General features: G+C 41.2%; 1 long non-coding RNA gene across 1 annotated transcript; it reads left to right on the top strand.

Moving 5' to 3' along the window:
• Positions 1-3,433: 3,433 nt before the first annotated feature.
• On the top strand, positions 3,434-6,292 carry LOC309400979. Its single transcript, XR_014176741.1, has 4 exons — positions 3,434-3,679; positions 4,453-4,544; positions 5,088-5,147; positions 5,302-6,292. It is a non-coding gene; the product is annotated as an uncharacterized lncRNA (long non-coding RNA).
• The last annotated feature ends 12,911 nt before the right edge of the window (positions 6,293-19,203 follow it).

Below are 19,203 nucleotides of genomic sequence, written 5' to 3'. Positions count from 1 at the left end.
AGATTCGGACAAGTCGATGGAGATGAATCTTGTGGAGACTATCTGGGATGAGTTTGAACCTGTAACCCCCGAGGGCGTGGACAGGATTATGGGGAGACTCAGTGCTGCCACCTCTGGTTAGTTTCGGCTTCCCGGGAGGTGACACGAGGCTGGCTCCAGGCGATTACCAACGCTTCATTGAGAGAGGGGTTCTTTCCCACCACCTTGAAGGAGACGATGGTGAGGCCCCTCTTTAAGAAGCCTTCTCTGGACCTAGCTTCTTTAGCCAACTATTGTCCAGTCTCCAACCTTCGCTTTGTAGGAAGAAGCTTTGTAGTGAAGGTTGTCGAGAGTGTGATAACACATCAGCTTCCCCAGTACCTGGATGAAGCTGCCTACCTGGATCCATTTCAGTTGGGTTTCAAGCCCGGGTACAGCACAGAGACTGCATTGGTCGCATTGGTTGATGATCTTTGGCAGGCTAGGGACAGGGGCTGCTCCTCTGTCCTGGTCCTATTAGATCTCTCGGTGGCTTTTGATACCATCGACCATGGTATCCTACTGTGACGATTCGGTGGGTTTGGAGTGGGGGCACCGTTTTATGGTGGTTCTACCTGTTGGATTAGTTGCAATTCATGTTGACTGGAGGACAGGGATCAACCCCGAGGTGCATCACTTGTGGGGTGCCCCAGGGGACGGTTCACCCACCCCTCCTGTTCAACATATATATGAAACCACTGGGCAAGATAATCCGTGGTTCTGGGATATGCTATCATCAATATGCTGATGATACCCAACTTTTCATCTCTACCCCAAACCACCCAAACGATGCCCTCGACACGATGTCCCGATGCCTGGAGACTGTGCGGATCCTGGATGGGGAGGAATAGCCTCAAGCTCAATCCCTCCAAGACTGAGTGGCTGTGGTTTCCGTCATCCTGATTTGTGCATCTTGTTCCATCTTTGATGATAGGGGGAGACATTTTAGCCCCCTCAGAGAGAGCCCGCAATCTGGGAGTCCTCCTGGATATGCGTCTTAGTTTAGAAGAACACCTGACAGCCGTGAACTTTTACCAGGTTCACCTGGTTCGTCAGTTGCACCCCTTCCTGGATCTGGAAGTTCTGTGCACAGTCATTCATGCCCTCATCCTTTCTCTTCTGGACTACTGCAATGCTCTCTACATGGGGCTGCCCTTGAACAGCACCCGGAGGCTTCAGCTGGTCCAGAATGTAGCTTCATGGGTTATCATGGGGGTACCTAGGTGCTCCCATGTTCCACCCCTTTTAGGGGGCCTGCACTGGTTGCCAGTTGTTTTCCGGATGTGATTCAAGGTACTAATTATGACCTTTAAAGCGCTCCATGGCTTAGGCCCAGGGTATCTGCGAGACCACCTACTGCCACCAGTAGCCTCCCACCGTCCAGTATGATCCCACAGACTTGGCCTCCTCAGGGTGCCGTCGGCCAGACAGTATTGGCTAGCGACCCCCAGGGGGAGCCTTCTCTGTGGGAGCACCTTCCGTCTGGAATGAGCTGCCCCTGGAGGTTCGCATAATTCCCGACCTCCGTGTCAGGGGAAGATTTCACCCTGAACTAATGAGGCTTAGACCGACAGCTTTTCCAAACAGGCATATTCTTCAAGAATCGAAAAAATAAATAAAACCCGATAACATGTTCTGATGAAAACAAACTTTAATACAAAAATAGCAAAATAGAAATAAAACAAATCTATCTAATTGTTACATTTTGGCAAGAACAAATGTTGTCCGCCTTCTTGAAGATGAACAAATATCAAAAGGAAAGAAGTCTCTGGAATGTGTCATGTATATAAACATGTTAAGCATGCACAATAAATCATTGCTGATAAATCTTATTACCTGCGCAATAACTCTTTCAGTTCAGCTCGGCTAGCAAACTAATTAACGCAGTGACACTCCGTTCCTTCCAATGCGCCCTAAAAAGTTGGCTTTTCCAGCAAGCTGGCCTGAACAGAATAAAATAAATGATTAATTTAATTGTTAATTTTAATCTAATTTTTAAATTTTTATTTTTAATATTAATTGGGTTTGTTTTTGGATACTTTATTGAATTTCCTTTTTAACTTTTGTAATATGTGGTGTTTTTTTTAATGTTGTACGCCACCCTGAGTCCTTTGGGAGAAGGGCGGCATATAAATCCAACAAACAAACAAACAAACAACACATTTTTTCTTATCTCTTTCCTAAAGAAGTGGAAAAAGAGTTCTCTTTTGAAAATCTTATATGTTTTTACTCAAATGCATCTTCCTGTCTGTTATTTGTCAATGTTGCAAGGAAACTGGCAAAACAGGGAGAAGCCACTCCAGTAGGTAATTTAATCAATCCTTAACTTTAGCTAGCTGGGTTCAATTAATTCCAGGGTAATTACCTGCTATTATTATCAGATGTGCTAGTCAAGAGGAAGAAACTGCAAGCTTACAGCCAGAGACTTTCTCTAGCTTTCCGTTGTTTGAGGTCACCTAGGATTTAGAGACTTCCCATTTGCACCAAATCTACAAATGTTTATGTGCAATTTTTATAAATCTTTCCTGAGGTTTGGAAAAGTCTGAGGAAAAGCTGGAGCCCTCTTGCATAAGAAGACTCAAAAGAAGCAATTAAAAATAGCTGCTGCAAGGAATATTAAAGGTAATATTAACCAATTCTACTTTTATATTTGAAAACCTATTGTAAGCAATGAGTAGTGTACATAGATAGGAAAAGCTGCCATGCTTACAAATTGTTTTATAATGGTATAGGCTTTGCTTGTAAGAAAATTAATATTGTAGTGTAGATAGAAAAGGGGTTTTGAGGAAGGAATTTCTATAAGAGTCAAGAAAAAGGCAAACTTTTATAAGAGAACAGTTTGGTCTAGTAGTTAAAGCACCAGGCTAGAAAATAAAAGAATGTGGGTTCAGTCCTGCCTTAGCCATGAAAGCCAGCTTGATGGCTTGGGGAGTCATTCTCTTTCAGCCCTAGAAAGGTGGTATTTTTGCTCTCCCAGCCACTATTGGCTAATCTGCTATGCTGCTTCCAAGGCAAACTTCCATTTCAGCCTTTAATAGTAATCTCATCACCTGCCTTGCACAGAAAATGCTAGCAATGTTGGCTCCAAGCAGGCCAGTTTAAAAAAAAACACCTAAAGGTAATATGACTTTTAACCTTTTACCTATGTTTTACCTTTACAAATAGGTCATGAGAGCACGGTTACATGTGGAATTACAGCAAAGGAGGCAAATATTTCAGATTCTGGTAAGCTATGGTACACATTTCCTCCCCATGAGATTTGCCTGCACCTTGTGGCAACAGGGCTGAGGCCCAAAGGAAATGACTTACCAGATTGTGAGGTTGCAAACAGCCCAAACCAGTTATAACACTGATCTTTTTTTTTAAATCTCTTCCACAGCCTATCTGATCATGGGTCGTTAAAGGAGTTGGAATCTCCATCACTTTGAAATCAAGCCAACCTCAACTCCAATCCATGATTTGTTGACCATCCCCCAATCTATGCCTAACAGAGAACCTTCCCCCAAGTGAAGCTTTGCATTCCTCATGTGTGGAAAGAATATACTTTCTTGTTTGTGAACGCAGCTGAGAGAGCTACAGGAACAGACCTGAAAAATGTCCAATACCAACATGGAACCTGAATGGCACTCAGTAACATTGGCAGTGCAATGTATAGAACACGGTGAGTGTTAATAGAGCCCTGGTTCCCCCAAAATAATGGCCAATGTTTGTTAAAGATACAGGGTGGCCTTCTCTGTGGGAGCGCCTTCCGTCTGGAATGAGCTGCCCCTGGAGGTTCGCATAATTCCCAACCTCCGTTCCTTCCAATGCGCCCAAAAAAGTTGGCTTTTCCAGCAACTGGCCTGAACAGAATAAAATAAATCATTAATTTAATTGTTAATTTTAATCTAATTTTTAAATTTTTATTTTTAAATTTTAATTGGGTTTGTTTTTGGATACTATATTGAATTTCCTTTTTAACTTTTGCAATATGTGGTTTTTTTTTTAATGTTGTACGCCACCCTGAGTCCTTTGGGAGAAGGGCGGCATATAAATCCAATAAACAAACAAACAAACAAACAACACATTTTTTCTTATCTCTTTCCCAAAGAAGTGGAAAAAGAGTTCTCTTTTGAAAATCTTATATGTTTTTACTCAAATGCATCTTCCTGTCTGTTATTTGTCAATGTTGCAAGGAAACTGGCAAAACAGGGAGAAGCCACTCCAGTAGGTAATTTAATCAATCCTTAACTTTAGCTAGCTGGGTTCAATTAATTCCAGGGTAATTACCTGTTGTTATTATCAGATGTGCTAGTCAAGAGGAAGAAACTGCAAGCTTACAGCCAGAGACTTTCTCTAGCTTTCCATTGTTTGAGGTCACCTAGGATTTAGAGACTCCCCATTTGCACCAAATCTACAAATGTTTATGTGCAATTTTTATAAATCTTTCCTGAGGTTTGGAAAAGTCTGAGGAAAAGCTGGAGCCCTCTTGCATAAGAAGACTCAAAAGAAGCAATTAAAAATAGCTGCTGCAAGGAATATTAAAGGTAATATTAACCAATTCTACTTTTATATTTGAAAACCTATTGTAAGCAATGAGTAGTGTACATAGATAGGAAAAGCTGCCATGCTTACAAATTGTTTTATAATGGTATAGGCTTTGCTTGTAAGAAAATTAATATTGTAGTGTAGATAGAAAAGGGGTTTTGAGGAAGGAATTTCTATAAGAGTCAAGAAAAAGGCAAACTTTTATAAGAGAACAGTTTGGTCTAGTAGTTAAAGCACCAGGCTAGAAAATAAAAGAATGTGGGTTCAGTCCTGCCTTAGCCATGAAAGCCAGCTTGATGGCTTGGGGAGTCATTCTCTTTCAGCCCTAGAAAGGTGGCATTTTTGCTCTCCCAGCCACTATTGGCTAATCTGCTATGCTGCTTCCAAGGCAAACTTCCATTTCAGCCTTTAATAGTAATCTCATCACCTGCCTTGCACAGAAAATTCCAACAATGTTGGCTCCATGCAGGCCAGTTTTAAAAAAAACACCTAAAGGTAATATGACTTTTAACCTTTTACCTATGTTTTACCTTTACAAATAGGTCATGAGGGCACGGTTACATGTGGAATTACAGCAAAGGAGGCAAATATTTCAGATTCTGGTAAGCTATGGTACACATTTCCTCCCCATGAGATTTGCCTGCACCTTGTGGCAACAGGGCTGTGGCCCAAAGCAGATGACTTACCAGATTGTGAGCTTGCAAAAAGCCCAAACCAGTTGTAACACTGATCTTTTTTTAAAAATCTCTTCCACAGCTAATCTGCCTCCTATCTGATCATGGGTCATTAAAGGAGTTGGAATCTCCATCACTTTGAAATCAAGCCAACCTCAACTCCAATCCATGATTTGTTGACCATCCCGCAATCTATGCCTAACAGAGAACCTTCCCCCAAGTGAAGCTTTGCATTCCTCATGTGTGGAAAGAATATACTTTCTTCTTTGTGAACGCAGCTGAGAGAGCTACAGGAACAGACCTGAAAAATGTCCAATATCAACATGGAACCTGAATGGCACTCAGTAACATTGGCAGTACAATGTATCGAACACAGTGAGTGTTAATAGAGGCCTGGTTCCCCCAAAATAATGGCCAATGTTTGTTTTTTGGTTCTGTAGATTTCAATAGAAATGTATCAGGAGACATTGCAGTTATTCCAGAAAGAGTTCTCTGAGCTAGAGAAAACTGGACGTGGTTAACCTCCACCAAACAAACGGCCTCCCTCATCTGATTACCACAGATGCTCAGACCATAACTGAACAACTGAATTCATACTGGGACTCACTCTATGTTAAGTTAAAGATACAGGGTGGTGGTGAAAAAGGGGGTATTCATCTGTATATTTCTAATTATTGGTATGTTTTAATATGTACATTTATTCTAGATGTACCATGTATCCACAATGCATATGGTCAAAACAAGATGTTAGTGAATTTCATCAGGTGAAATTCCAAGGAATACTTTGTGGAAATGTATGGGGAAGATTGTGAGGATTATAACTTGTTGGGATAACTGGGCTTGTATTTACCCTTTTTACCTTTTATGAGAAAAATATTTTTTTCCTACAATATTTACTACACAGAACAAAGATTGCATAGCTTGAATCATGCTACTAACCACTGCACAATGTTTTGCTTCTAACAATGTTAATCAATTATCCCCTCTTCCTAAGTATGTTTTCCTTATAATGTTACAAATAGAAGAAAGGTATGGTTATAAGTGACAACTGTAAATAGTATAGAAATATACATAGTTTCCAGTTGCAAAAGTTTCCTGGAAAAGCTGGTAAGTGATCATATCAAAATCATAAGAATTAAACATTTCAAATTGTATACACACACAAGCAAACACAAAAATACAAAGCACCAACACAAAACAATATGATCCATATTTGATCCCACACACAAGCAAACACAAACTCAATTTATACAACATAAACATAATTATAATGCCCACAATTCAAATGAAGAGATCCAAACTACATTGTTACTCCGAGTCAAAATGTATGCAAACTTACACCCCTCAAGTATCACACACTAGAATCAATATATACCTCAAACCCACACCAAGTACCAGTCTAACTATAAAACAAACCATCTATGCCCTATTTTCTCTGTAACTATCCCCACACAGGCAAACCTCTTTGCTTTGGAAAATAAATAAATATTTATTCATTTGGGAATAAATACATATTTAATCCAAATTATTCTTCTGATATTTTAAATCAAATCCAGACAAAATTTGTTCTATGATTTTGTAACAGATGCTTAAAGCATATAGACTTAAGCTTGTGATCTTATTTTAAACATATTACACCATGAAAACTCTTTTGCAATGTTACAAAATGAAGTATTTTTATTGAATCTTAAATTAAGCATGAGATGAAATATATTTAAATATTTTATGTAGGAGGTGGATGCAAAAATAGAAAGCAAGACTTACCAGATTCTAAACTAATGGCCAGTTAACAAATAACTTTCTTTTTTATTTCTTCTTGGTCCATACTTTCAAGAAATACAGATATTAAAATAAAAGAAGTTTGCTTATGTATTTATAAAATATTATTTACTTTTAAAAATACTTCTCATACTTGCAGTATGGTAATGACTGGTATAAAGTTAATAAATATTAAATTGATTCAGTGTAATTCTTATTTTTAATATTATATTACCGAAAGTTTACATATCCTTGTGCCAAATGCTATATTCTATGCTCCTTCTAAGTCCAACTTTCACATCCATAGTGAGAGTATGGTCTGCACATTTCTGATTGTTTCGATATACACATCTTTTCTCAGGACTTCATGGCGATTATAGCAAAAGCTAGTCTAAGGAGTATTTCTTGGCTGCTGGTTCCTTTAATGTTGTGAAACAATCCTAAAAGTGAGATGTTGTCACCCTTAATATTTTTCCTGCAATATGCAGTATGTTCCACAGATCAGTTCAATAAATAAGGAAAGGATACACAATTTTTATTCACTCCTTTGCCAACCTGGAGGCAGTGTGCTTCATCATGTTATCTCCAGACTGTGGGTTCCCAACCAGATTTGCTGCGGCTAGCAAGTACAGAAGATACTATTCACATTCTTATATTAAGCAAGATAGCCCAAATTTCTAAGAATAATCACCAACATTAAACATCTGCTTTGAGTCAGGTTCTGCATTCCAGCTCTCTTTGTTTATTACTCCCGGCTGGCTAAACTGAGCACTTTGTATCTTGACAGCTGTATTTGTAGGATGACTTCAAGAATTTTTTCGCCATCATCTTCCCAATGAAGTGATAGACCAAGAAGCTTCCTTTCTGACCATACAATTACATACTTCAGATTTTAAATGTACATCTAGAGCTTGAAAACTAACACTTGCATTTTGGAGGAGGTAAAGAGATACGAAAGACAAGCTTTAAAACAGTTATTGTTTCCAGTGAAAAGGAACAGTTGCTGATATCTGTTGAATGTCATTAATAAAGTTTCAATAACCAATGGGCATTGAGTCATTTCTATGAATATACAGTTTAAAAATGTTTAATGCCTTTAAAGGAGAGATGTTTGGAGTCACAACCTGTTGTGACATTAAAAGTGAATCAGAGTTAAATGTCTGGAGGAGAGGAATTTATCTGTCTGTCTATCTATCCTTTATAATACCACATACATAGAACAGAACAACCTGACAATAATGTATACAAACCGCTTAACCTTTTCTAAAACATTATAAAAAGAAATACTTTTCTGAAAGAGCACAGCCATATTTGCTGTACGTTTATTTTATATATTTTAGTTGGAGAAATTTGCTGAGTGTATTTATTTATTAATCACATTATTTATTACTGTATACTAGTATGTAGGTGCATGACAAACTTGCATGCTATTTACTTCTCATTTATAACCCAATCTTCCTTTCGCTACCCACTGAGGTACACACAATTAGCTCTCCCCAGTTACTATTTAAAATGACCAGGAACATTTGAGATAGCTGGAGATTTGATCTTAGACTAGGGTTCTGTGTCCCTGCAGGTTGGGAATGTATGCATCTGTCCTTTGGAGATAGTTTCATAGCTATTGCATGTATATTTCTCTGAATGTTAATGTTTTGGCTAGGGGGCGCTAAAACAAAGCAAAGAAAATTTAGAAGACAGCAGGAAATGGAAATCAGCAAGGGCAATTTCTTTGTAAAAAGCCAGGTCCCTGCTCTTTGTTTCCATTTTTTTCTAGCTTAACAAACTTGTCTCACAGTTGCTTCCTCTTCCCTTTGCATCTATCTGGGTCTACCGCCAAAGTTCTTCTAATTTCCCTCCATGAATTGGATGTTACTCCTTGTTTTGTGTAGCATTTATCCACTACATCATGCAAATGTTTGTATCTCCACATTTTGTCAGCAAGGCAACCTAACTCCTCCATTTAGTTGTATGAATGTGCCTTGCCTTCCACCTACCTTCCAATGCCGTGGAGCCTGGAGTGTCTCCAGGTTTTTATGGTCCGTCCATATCTCGAATGGCAGTTTACTGGCCTCCAGGATGTATGGTTTTAAGTTCTGAGGTAAATGACGAAACGGCTACTGCAACGGTTAACTGTTTATTAACATCAGTACAACAGAACGAGAACATACCGTACTGACAGCTATTTATACCCACAGCTGTCAGACCGGCAACCAATAGGAACACTAGGATCGTCCTGCCTTGGAGATTGCTCGGTTGAGCCAATCAGGGGTGAGCTACTGGTCGAGCTACCGAGCGCCACCTGCTGGTGGACGCTCTTGGTACATAACATATGGTCCAGTCCCGGTAGTCACAGAAGAGCTGTGCCACCCCTATCCCGTCCTTACTCCTGGCTCACGTCCATGGGCGGCTGTCCCTGCAGCAGCTGTGTGTTGCCTCACCCCTCACACTACTTTGGATGGACGTCTGGCAGTGCTGGCTCCCCACCTTGCTCCAGCATGAGGACCATCTCCCCTTCCTGCTCCTCTACCGCACCCACAGGAGGTGCTGGAACCGTCCCCTCTGCCATCCTCCCCCCACTCTCCTACCTTTTAGGAGAAAGCAGCAGGCAAATGAAATTAGGGAAGTGCTGACTTCCTCTCAAAAGTCTGAGCTCCAGATCTAAACCAGTATTAAGATGCCAGTCACTTGGAGGCTAACTGGCTTTATTTAGCCGGACTCTGGGACACAATGAATTCTAGCATAGATATAGGTTATCATAAGGATTTAAGAACAATCCCACCATCCTTGGTCAATACCTGGCTAAGGATCTGTATAAGCCAACATGGATCAAGGAATACTTGGTTTTGCAGTATGGGCATGATTTGTTTTCGGGTGCTGATATGAGAGACAAATGTATAGAGGGGACCATATTACTCTTGAACTGGCTGGCAACTTGTGGCTATAAGGTGTCTAAAACATAAGCCCAACTGGTACAACAGGAGGTTAAATATTTGGGGTATGGCATCTCTGAGGCATAGCAAAGTCTGTTAGTGCCAAGGAGAGAAGCTATCTGTCAATTAAAGCCCTCAGTCAACAGAAAACCCTAAGGAGGGTTTCTGGCAATGGCCAGCTTTGGCAGAATTTGGATTCCCAGTTTTGGACTAATTGTTAAATCCCTTTATCAAGCAGTCAAGGTAGGGGATAAGGAAATATTTGAACGTACTAGAGCAGCGATGGCGAACCTTTTTTGGCTCGTGTGTTATAAGTGGGGGGAGCACAGGGGGGTCGTGTGTGGGTGTGCTGCACCCATAATGCAATGTGCTCCCCCCAGTGTGCATGGGCATGCTACAGCCGTGACCCACCCCCATTTTACATGCTTTTTTCGCCCTCCCCAGGCTCCAGAGGCTTTATAGGAACCTGGGGAGGGCAAAGACAGCCTCACCTGCCCCCCCCCCCCGGAAACCCTCCAGAGGCTTCAGGGACCTTCAGGATGCTTCCCTGAAGCCTCCGGAGGAGGCAAAATAAACCTCCGAGCAAACCGGAAGTCCGTTCCTGAATTTCCGGTTTGCCCGTAGGACTGGTTTTTTGCACTCCGGAGGCTTCAGGGAAGCTCATGAAGCCTCCGGACGGCCTCAGGAGGAGCGGGGAGGCTTTTTTCGCCCTCCCCAGGCTTCTATAAAGCCTCTGGAGCCTGGGGAGGGCAAAAAATGGCTTTAAAAAAGGGTGAACTCAGCTGGCCAGCGTTCGCATGTATGCTGCCCAGCTGACAGGGCAGCACCTCACGTGCTCTGACAAACGGCTCTGCGTGCCACCTGTGGCACGCGTGCCATAGTTTCGCCATCACTGTACTAGAGAATGCCAACAGGCATTTACCAGGTTAAAAAGGAACATATTAAAGCACCAGGTTTGGGACTTTCAGACCCCACTAGACTCTTTACACTTTTCTTACATGAATGGAAAGGTATTGGAACAGGAGTTCTCACTCAAAAATGGCTCATGGCCGAGACCCATGGCATATTTTATGGGGGTAGAAAGACAATTTTGGATGACCAGGGGCTATCAAGCGAAATACCAAACTCTCCTGCTTGACTCCTCTGCTGTACAATTGGAAGTGTGCAATACACTTAATCTGACCACACTTTTACCCCAGATAGACATTGATGTCCACCATGATTGTGTATAGGTTGTAAATTCAGTCTATGCCAATAGACCAGAGGTGGTATTTAGCTGGTTCGGACAGGTTTGGGAGAACCGGTAGTGGAAATTGTAACTGGTTGTCTGAACCAGCAAATGCCACCTCTGGCTGGCCCTGCCCCTGCCCGCTTGCCTGGCACTCACCCCTCCCGCTGGCTCACCACTTGCCCTACCTGCTCACCACACCCACCTGCTTGCTCCACCTGCCCCCTCGCCATTTGCTCCACCCCGCCACCCCTTCTGCCCCATATATGTGTCCTTCACAATGCGGCCTCGCCTCCGTGCCTCGCCCACTTGCCTCGCTTCTGTGTCTCACCCACTCTGCTCACCAAAGGTAGATGTCAATGCCTAAAGCGTTTCCATGACTACTATCAACTTGGGAAGTGGGGGGGAGAATGCCATGCATACTTTTGGCCAGAGTAAAAGTCTCATATTTCTGTACTGGGATGTGAATGTGCATGTCCAGAACCCTGCCATAATGTCCTGTTGGAGAATGTGATTGATGACCTCAGCCAGAGGGGAGGGGAGACAGGGGTAAAGTTCAGATGCCATTAAGTGGGATTTAGTTTCAGCTACACAGAAGTCCGTGTCAAGATGTTAGTCCTAATAAATGAATGGGAGTTTTTTTAACCTTGTCTTGGGGCTCATAAATTAATTAGAGCAATTGTTGGAAACTTCACAGATAGCTGAAACTAACTTTTAAAATAATTTTTTTCCGGGTTTCCTGAAGCCCGGGCGCTGTGAGTACCCCTCTCCCCAATGTTTGGGTTGCTTGGAGGGAAAATCAGGCAGCAGGAGATTGATTGCAGCTGGAGGTATGCGGCAAAACTCAGAAGCAGAAGCAAGAGAAGATAAGTACTGTTGGAATTTCTCTTGCCCAAGTCCACAGTTACAGGGAAGGGTCTCAAGCCAGCTGGCAAGAGTGGACTGGAGGTGGGACTGGAAACAAGCCAGGCTCCCAAAACTGCAGATGGAATCCTGATGGAGAGCAAAAGGGCAACAGGGGAAGTAACTTTCTAGCTGACGCCCTCTCTCGCATGGGAAAGACCCCTTGAGGGTAGGGCTGAAGAATTTGTGCAGTATCTGCAGGATAAAATCATTCAGATCCGGACAGCCTTGGACTCTGACTGGGTAGATTCGGACAAGTCGATGGAGATGAATCTTGTGGAGACTATCTGGGATGAGTTTGAACCTGTAACCCCCGAGGGCGTGGACAGGATTATGGGGAGACTCAGTGCTGCCACCTCTGGTTAGTTTCGGCTTCCCGGGAGGTGACACGAGGCTGGCTCCAGGCGATTACCAATGCTTCATTGAGACAGGGGTTCTTTCCCAGTGCTTTGAAGGAGACGGTGGTGAGGCCCCTCTTTAAGAAGCCTTCTCTGGACCTAGCTTCTTTAGCCAACTATTGTCCAGTCTCCAACCTTCGCTTTGTAGGAAGAAGCTTTGTAGTGAAGGTTGTCGAGAGTGTGGTAACACATCAGCTTCCCCAGTACCTGGATGAAGCTGCCTACCTGGATCCATTTCAGTTGGGTTTCAAGCCCGGGTACAGCACAGAGACTGCATTGGTCGCATTGGTTGATGATCTCTGGCAGGCTCGGGACAGGGGCTGCTCCTCTGTCCTGGTCCTATTAGATCTCTCGATGGCTTTTGATACCATCGACCATGGTATCCTACTGTGACGATTCGGTGGGTTGGGAGTGGGGGCACAGTTTTATGGTGGTTCTACCTGTTGGATTAGTTGCAATTCATGTTGACTGGAGGACAGGGATCGACCCCGAGGTGCATCACTTGTGGGGTGCCCCAGGGGACGGTTCACCCACCCCTCCTGTTCAACATATATATGAAACCACTGGGCAAGATCATCCGTGGTTCTGGGATATGCTATCATCAATATGCTGATGATACCCAACTTTTCATCTCTACCCCAAACCACCCAAACGATGCCCTCGACCCGATGTCCCGATGCCTGGAGACTGTGCGGATCCTGGATGAGGAGGAATAGCCTCAAGCTCAATCCCTCCAAGACTGAGTGGCTGTGGTTTCCGTCATCCTGATTTGTGCATCTTGTCCCATCTTTGATGATAGGGGGAGACATTTTAGCCCCCTCAGAGAGAGCCCGCAATATGGGAGTCCTCCTGGATATGCGGCTTAGTTTAGAAGAACACCTGACAGCCGTGACTAGGGGGGCCTTTTACCAGGTTCACCTGGTTCGTCAGTTGCACCCCTTCCTGGATCTGGAAGTTCTGTGCACAGTCATTCATGCCCTCATCCTTTCTCTTCTGGACTACTGCAATGCTCTCTACATGGGGCTGCCCTTGAACAGCACCCGGAGGCTTCAGCTGGTCCAGAATGTAGCCTCATGGGTTATCATGGGGGTACCTAGGTGCTCCCATGTTACACCCCTTTTAGGGGGCCTGCACTGGTTGCCAGTTGTTTTCCGGATGTGATTCAAGGTACTAATTATGACCTTTAAAGCGCTCCATGGCTTAGGCCCAGGGTATCTGCGAGACCACCTACTGCCACCAGTAGCCTCCCACCGTCCAGTATGATCCCACAGACTTGGCCTCCTCAGGGTGCCGTTGGCCAGACAGTATTGGCTAGCGACCCCCAGGGGGAGCCTTCTCTGTGGGAGCACCTTCCGTCTGGAATGAGCTGCCCCTGGAGGTTCGCATAATTCCCGACCTCCGTGTCAGGGGAAGATTTCACCCTGAACTAATGAGGCTTAGACCGACAGCTTTTCCAAACAGGCATATTCTTCAAGAATCGAAAAAATAAATAAAACCCGATAACATGTTCTGATGAAAACAAACTTTAATACGAAAATAGCAAAATAGAAATAAAACAAATCTATCTAATTGTTACATTTTGGCAAGAACAAATGTTGTCCGTCTTCTTGAAGATGAACAAATATCAAAAGGAAAGAAGTCTCTGGAATGTGTGATGTATATAAACATGTTAAGCATGCGCAATAAATCATTGCTGATAAATCTTATTACCTGCGCAATAACTCTTTCAGTTCAGCTCGGCTAGCAAACTAATTAACGCAGTGACACTCCGTTCCTTCCAATGCGCCCTAAAAAGTTGGCTTTTCCAGCAAGCTGGCCTGAACAGAATAAAATAAATGATTAATTTAATTGTTAATTTTAATCTAATTTTTAAATTTTTATTTTTAATATTAATTGGGTTTGTTTTTGGATACTTTATTGAATTTCCTTTTTAACTTTTGTAATATGTGGGGTTTTTTTTAATGTTGTACGCCGCCCTGAGTCCTTTGGGAGAAGGGCGGCATATAAATCCAATAAACAAACAAACAAACAAACAAACAAACAAACAACACCTTTTTTCTTATCTCTTTCCCAAAGAAGTGGAACAAGAGTTCTCTTTTGAAAATCTTATATGTTTTTACTCAAATGCATCTTCCTGTCTGTTATTTGTCAATGTTGCAAGGAAACTGGCAAAACAGGGAGAAGCCACTCCAGTAGGTAATTTAATCAATCCTTAACTTTAGCTAGCTGGGTTCAATTAATTCCAGGGTAATTACCTGTTATTATTATCAGATGTGCTAGTCAAGAGGAAGAAACTGCAAGCTTACAGCCAGAGACTTTCTCTAGCTTTCCATTGTTTGAGGTCACCTAGGATTTAGAGACTCCCTATTTGCACCAAATCTACAAATGTTTATGTGCAATTTTTATAAATCTTTCCTGAGGTTTGGAAAAGTCTGAGGAAAAGCTGGAGCCCTCTTGCATAAGAAGACTCAAAAGAAGCAATTAAAAATAGCTGCTGCAAGGAATATTAAAGGTAATATTAACCAATTCTACTTTTATATTTGAAAACCTATTGTAAGCAATGAGTAATGTACATAGATAGGAAAAGCTGCCATGCTTACAAATTGTTTTATAATGGTATAGGCTTTGCTTGTAAGAAAATTAATATTGTAGTGTAGATAGAAAAGGGGTTTTGAGGAAGGAATTTCTATAAGAGTCAAGAAAAAGGCAAACTTTTATAAGAGAACAGTTTGGTCTAGTAGTTAAAGCACCAGGCTAGAAAATAAAAGAATGTGGGTTCAGTCCTGCCTTAGCCATGAAAGCCAGCTTGATGGCTTGGGGAGTCATTCTCTTTCAGCCCTAGAAAGGTGGCATTTTTGCTCTCCCAGCCACTATAAGCTAATCTACTATGCTGCTTCCAAGGCAAACTTCCATTTCAGCCTTTAATAGTAATCTCATCACCTGCCTTGCACAGAAAATGCTAGCAATGTTGGCTCCATGCAGGCCAGTTTTAAAAAAAACACCTAAAGGTAATATGACTTTTAACCTTTTACCTATGTTTTACCTTTACAAATAGGTCATGAGAGCACGGTTACATGTGGAATTACAGCAAAGGAGGCAAATATTTCAGATTCTGGTAAGCTATGGTACACATTTCCTCCCCATGAGATTTGCCTGCACCTTGTGGCAACAGGGCTGTGGCCCAAAGCAGATGACTTACCAGATTGTGAGGTTGCAAACAGCCCAAACCAGTTATAACACTGATCTTTTTTTTAAAATCTCTTCCACAGCCTATCTGATCATGGGTCATTAAAGGAGTTGGAATCTCCATCACTTTGAAATCAAGCCAACCTCAACTCCAATCCATGATTTGTTGACCATCCCCCAATCTATGCCTAACAGAGAACCTTCCCCCAAGTGAAGCTTTGCATTCCTCATGTGTGGAAAGAATATACTTTCTTGTTTGTGAACGCAGCTGAGAGAGCTACAGGAACAGACCTGAAAAATGTCCAATACCAACATGGAACCTGAATGGCACTCAGTAACATTGGCAGTGCAATGTATAGAACACGGTGAGTGTTAATAGAGCCCTGGTTCCCCCAAAATAATGGCCAATGTTTGTTTTTTGGTTCTGTAGATTTCAATAGAAATTTATCAGGAGACATTGCAGTTACTCGAGAAAGATTTCTCTGAGCTAGAGAAAACTGGACGTGGTTAACCTCCACCAAACAAACGGCCTCCCTCATCTGATTACCACAGATGCCCAGACCATAACTGAACAACTGAATTCATACTGGGACTCACTCTATGTTAAGTTAAAGATACAGGGTGGTGGTGAAAAAGGGGGTATTCATCTGTATATTTCTAATTATTGGTATTTTTTAATATGTACATTTATTCTAGATGTACCATGTATCCACAATGTGTATGGTCATCAGGTGAAATTCCAAGGAATACTTTGTGGAAATGTGGAAATGTATGGGGCAGATTGTGAGGATTATAACTTGTTGGGATAACTGGGCTTGTATTTACCCTTTTTACCTTTTATGAGAAAAATATTTTTTTCCTACAATATTTACTACACAGAACAAAGATTGCATAGCTTGAATCATGCTACTAACCACTGCACAATGTTTTGCTTCTAACAGTGTTAATCAATTATCCCCTCTTCCTAAGTATGTTTTCCTTATAATGTTACAAATAGAAGAAAGGTATGGTTATAAGTGACAACTGTAAATAGTATAGAAATATACATAGTTTCCAGTTGCAAAAGTTTCCTGGAAAAGCTGGTAAGTGATCATATCAAAATCATAAGAATTAAACATTTCGAATTGTAAACACACACAAGCAAACACAAAAATACAAAGCACCAACACAAAACAAGATGATCCATATTTGATCCCACACACAAGCAAACACAAACTCAATTTATACAATATAAACATAATTATAATGCCCACAATTCAAATGAAGAGATCCAAACTACATTGTTACTCCGAGTCAACATGTATGCAAACTTACACCCCTCAAGTATCACACACTAGAATCAATATATACCTCAAACCCACACCAAGTACCAGTCTAACTATAAAACAAACCCTCTATGCCCTATTTTCTCTGTAACTATCCCCACACAGGCAAAACTCTTTGCTTTGGAAAATAAATAAATATTTATTCATTTGGGAATAAATACATATTTATTCCAAATTATTCTTCTGATATTTTAAATCAAATCTAGACAAAATTTGTTCTATGATTTTGTAACAGATGCTTAAAGCATATAGACTTAAGCTTGTGAACTTTTTAAACATATTACACCATGAAAACACTTTTGCAATGTTACTAAATGAAATATTTTTATTGAATCTTAAATTATGCATGAGATGAAATATATTTAAATATTTTATGTAGGAGGTGGATGCAAAAATAGAAAGCAAGACTTACCAGATTCTAAACTAATGGCCAGTTAACAAATAACTTTCTTTTTTATTTCTTCTTGGTCCATACTTTCAAGAAATACAGATATTAAAATAAAAGAAGTTTGCTTATGTATTTATAAAATATTATTTACTTTTAAAAATACTTCTCCTACTTGCAGTATGGTAACGACTGGTATAATGTTAATAAATATTAAATTGATTCAGTGTAATTCTTATTTTTAATATATTACTGAAAGTTTAGATATCCTTGTGCCAAATGCTATATTCTATGCAGCTTTCTGATCATTCTGTTTGACAGATACAATGAAACACCACTAATCTTTATAATATATAAACAATGGGTGGTGGGGATATTGTAGGACAGAGGTTTAATAATACTGACTGTACTGAGCAATTGAAACACTCCAATGGTTCGAGTCCAGCTCCCATCTCTTTTCCCTAGCTCCTGCCCAACTATTCACCTAGCATTTAGAAAGTATTGCTTGCGAGTAGATAGATAGGAACCGCCATTACCAGAAAATGCTGGATGCATTCTGTGTGGGAAGCTTGAAACTGTGTTGGATTTCCTGGACATGATCGGCAGAAGATCAGTGGAAGAAAACCCCTGGATGAGCCAACTTCCTTTGAGAAAGCTGCAGGCCATCAGGTGTGAAACTAGTTAACTCCCTTGTGGTGCACAGGTGTAACAAACTTACATTGTAGCATCTGTCTTCCACTCTTGAAAGCAGCCATATGTTTACCCAGGATTAAGCAGCTATATTATCAGAAGATATATAAAATTTAATGAATGAATACCCCTGTAGCCTTTTTATACTATTAAATATTGTGCCCTAAATAATACCACTATACTTTTTAATGTAGTGTATCTGTCATGCTGTAAAGTTGTTTTTGGAGGTGTTTCTAGTGAACATTTTATGTCATCAAGATGATGTTAAGTGAGTATAAATTATATAGGTTATGGGTATCTAGTAATCCTATTAATGCTTCAACTTTGATTCTATGGTCAGTTTTTAATACATTTGTATAACAACTAATAATTGCAATGCTGCTGATATGAAGGGAGAGTGGTGAATATGTTGTGGAGTTTCAATGTTATAAGCCATCCAGAGTCCCCTGTTGGGCACCATATACATTTGTATAATAAATAAAATAAACTTGGGACCACTTATCCACAAATTGCCGTGGTTTTGTGCTGATGGATATGATTTGTTATTTAACTGGTGGATGCCAGTTGAAATTGTGATGCTCCAAGACCAAAGCCTCCTTGCTTTCCTAATTGTAATACTACTATAACATCCAAACCCACATGCTCTCTAGTAAGAACGATGCTTGCCTGTTCTGCAGAGATAGACTGCCTATCATCTGACAGAATTTAAAATTAAGAGGATTAGGCTTGTCAATTCCTGACTGAAACCACCTAGTCCTAAGAGAAATGTTTTTTCAACTTGGGCAACTACACGTAGTTTGGCAGATCGAATCTCACCAGGCTGAAGACTGGCTCAGTCTTCCACCCTTCCAAGGTGGGTAAAATGAGGACCCAGATTGCTGGGGGCAATATGCTGACTCTGTAAACCGCTTAGGGAGGGCTGTAAATCACAATGAAGTGGTATATAAGTCTAAGTGCTATTCCTATATGAACTTCAACTCCCAGAATCCCTCAGCAGCCTGCGTTATTTGCAGAATTCTGGGAGTTGGAGTCCTTCAATCTTAAAGTTAGGCAGGTTGAAAAACGTTCTCATGTGGACAAAATAAGGGTCGCAGTTAAACCCTAGCCCTCATTCAGGGCACTAAAACCGAGAGCACGGCATCCGTAACCTGTGGCTCTACATGGGCTGCGGAGAAACTTTG

This window comes from Natrix helvetica (assembly GCF_964273705.1).
Source record: "Natrix helvetica genome assembly, chromosome: Z".
Lineage (NCBI taxonomy): Eukaryota > Metazoa > Chordata > Lepidosauria > Squamata > Natricidae > Natrix > Natrix helvetica.
This window is presented reverse-complemented; position numbering and strand designations above follow the sequence as displayed.